This window comes from Alligator sinensis, unplaced genomic scaffold, assembly GCF_000455745.1.
Source record: "Alligator sinensis unplaced genomic scaffold, ASM45574v1 scaffold1273_1, whole genome shotgun sequence".
Classification (NCBI taxonomy): domain Eukaryota; kingdom Metazoa; phylum Chordata; order Crocodylia; family Alligatoridae; genus Alligator; species Alligator sinensis.
The window spans coordinates 149,799-153,157 of NW_005842653.1; positions in this window are offsets into that span (position 1 = coordinate 149,799).

Here is a 3,359-nt window from a genome sequence, read left to right on the forward strand (position 1 = left end):
CCTCGGCGCCCAGCGCCGCCAGCGCGAGGCATGATGGGAGACGTTGTCCGGGGCCCGCCAGCCGGGAGTGAGGCATGCCGGGAGCTGTAGTCCCGCCCCCTTCCTTGCCGCGCCGCGCGCTGGGGGATGTAGTCCTCGCGGCCGGGCCCGCGGCGCCTCTGCGTCGGAAGGCGGGGCCGAGCCGCGGCCTCAAGGGCCGGCGGAGCAAGGGCCGACCTCTCCCTGCGCTACCTTTGCCCGCTCCGCATATCCCTACCCGCCCTTCCGGCTGACTCCACGTTGCTCAGGTGTCTCCCTGCTGCCTTCAGCGTTTCTCCCGCCCCCGCTGCGCGGCGCAGACCTCCTCTCCCGCTCCCCGCCCGGCCCTGGCCCCTCTCCTGCCCCCGCTCGGTTTCGTTTCCTTGCCCCTGCCCCACACGTGTACCTTCCTCTGTTAGAACCATAGAACATGCGGGGGGGACGGGGCCTCCGGCGGCCACATCTAGCCCAACTCAGCAGGACCAGCCCCAACTACATCTTCCTGCCCAGGGCTTTGTCTACGCAGATCTCAAATACCTCCAAGGATGGAGAGTCCACCACCGCTCTGCAGAGCCTGTGCCAGTGTTTTACTATCCTCCTAGTGAGAAAAGTCTTCCAAATACCCACCCTAAACCTCTTGCTGCAACTTGAGACCGTTGCTGCTGCTTCTGTCATCTGCCCCCACTGAAAGCAGGCCAGCTCAATCCTTTTTTGAATCCCCCCCACATCAGGTAGTTGAAGGCTGCTGTTAAATGGCTCTTGGTCTTTTCTTTTCTAAATGAAATAAGCTCAGGTCCCTCATCCTCTCCTCACCTCCTGTGTCCCAACCCCTAAACTATTTCCATTGCCCTGTAATAGACTCTCTCCCTTTGTCCACATTGTTCCTGTAGGGGGGGGGGTGTCCAAAACTTAGACAACAAGTCTTCTCTTGAGTCACCTTTTCAAGGCTACCAGGCTTTTCAAAATGACAAGGCAGGACAATAACATGCATCTCATTTCCTCATCTCCACACCAGCTTACTTTAGAAACCCCCAGTCACTTCTCCTGTCCTGTTTGCACTTGTTCCATTGGCTCCCTTTGGGCACATCCAGATGAGTGCAGTCATGCGGTACGTAGAGCCACAAACATGTTTGCAGCACCACATACTGCACAGCCCAGTGTTCTCTGTGCTGCAAGGGGGCGCTGACCGAGCATACGTTGCTCTGGTTTTTTTCCCCCTACAGATTTTTTGGACCCCTAGATATCCAGGGGTCAAAAAAACCAAACCAAAACAAAAAAACTGGGGTGGGGAACCAAACCACAAAACAGTAGTGCACACTTGAGTAGCGCATGCTGCTGAAAAGCGGAGCTGGGCCGCCCAGAGCCGCACTGCAGCTGAAAACCAGGGTCCGCCTGGCAGAATTGCTGCAGCTGCAGCCCTGAGAGGCCCCCAAAACCCCAGGTAAGGCTGCTGGGGTTTCCCCTACTACCCCAGGGCTAACTTGCTGCATACCAAAGCACGCGTGGCACGGGTGTTCACCAGGGACAAGTAGCTGTGGTGCAAGGTGTGCACCATTGCTAATTGTTCTCAGGGAACCAAACATCCATACACGTCTGGATATGCCCTTTGAGTCTTCTCCTTTCCAGCCATTACTCACCTTCCTAAAGAAACAGGGAAAGTCCAGAGGGGCAAGTGATGCAAGCCACCCAGCAATGAATGGGGAAAGCACCAACTCCTTACTAAGCCCCACATACAGCTTCTAGCTTTGGCCCTTTTAAAAGTTATAAGGAACGATTCTTAAAAGTGTTCCAAATTTTTTTGTAAAGTAACTCTTCTGTTTCCAACCTTTCTCCCCTACCTCTGACAATATAATGAAGCTAAACCCAAATTTTCCTCTCTGCCACTTAAACATGAGGATTTCTTGCACATCCATCTAACTGCAGGTAGCTAAAGAAGTTCAGCAAATGACATAACAACACCACAGGTCACCTGTTGCAACCAAAGTTAAAAGTGTTTCTTTGGCCCAGGGCCCATGAACAATTATGTAGGAACTTGTTCCTGAACTGTGCTCTGTTTTGAATTTGCTCCAGAATCTTTTTAGTTGCAAAGAAAAACTCCATTGTCAGTTTACTGATATGATAGAACAGAGTTACCTTATGTTTTCCTGGGGTACAATATAGGAAATTCCTATTCCTCTTAAATAGAAAGTAATTTGTGCTGCTGCAAAAAAATCTGCACCTGTTCTCAGTGCCTGAAGGTGCCAGCTTCCTTCTGTTCATCAAGAACAGAACACAATTCTTTGCTACTAAAAACCCTCATTGAATAGCCAGCTCTCACTGTTCCACCTTTCTTATAACAGCTCCTATAAGTAGTTATACAGACTTATATAAAATCCTAGAGCAGTGAGAATGAAAGTTAGAGCAGTATATTATACATTTAGTATTTAAATGATCAACTGATCCTGTGAGGAATCTATGGTCAACAAAAGACAAAAGAACAATTTAAAATCCTGCTTACACTGCTGCCAAGTGTTTCAGAACATGTTAGGTAATGTTTGTAAACAGAGACTATTTTCCTGAGATATATATCATCTTATGAAAAAGATCATGGGATTTTTCATGTCTATGCTGAACAGACAGGACCTATGTTTATCAAAGGTCTTTTGCCAAAGTTGTACAGCAAACTATGTAGAACTCAACTTATCCAGTTTCTCAGAACCATACCTCATACTCTCTTTGGATCTTATCCATTTCTTTGATATCTTCTCAGTCTCTTTAATTTGCCCATAAACTTATTCTATATATGTTCCCATTTAAAAATATTCTGGAAAGAAAAAAAAAAAATATTTGTCTCCTTAGATGTTCATCTACGTCATAGTAGGTGCTGTGTCTACAGATCCCATCATGTCCTGTTTAAAAAAAAATGTGCATCTGTGTCTCGCTTTATCTAAGCCTGTGCTAAAAAGACACACAGACTTCAAACACTCAGGGATTTCAGTGCTTACCCAATGTAGTAAGGGAGTGAGCTCAAATCACTTGCAGCTTCATATTTTTCAGTATTATCTTAACCAGTGTGCATGAAAGTTAAGGTTCCAGTGAAATCCTTTGTAATTATTTTTGCACAAGCATTTTTTCCCCTAAATGTATCACATATATGCATCAATGTATCAAAGGACAACAAATTAGTTTACGGGCCAGCGATGTGATTACTCCCAAAGATGTCTAAATAAAAATATTTCCATTGACTGAGAGAGGAGCTGGGTCAAATCTTGAGTATAATTAAGAAGCAGATTGTTTATCTGTGTCACTGCCCTGCTACCAGAGGGGTCAGAGAGAGACAAACCTCATATTGAAGCTGGGTA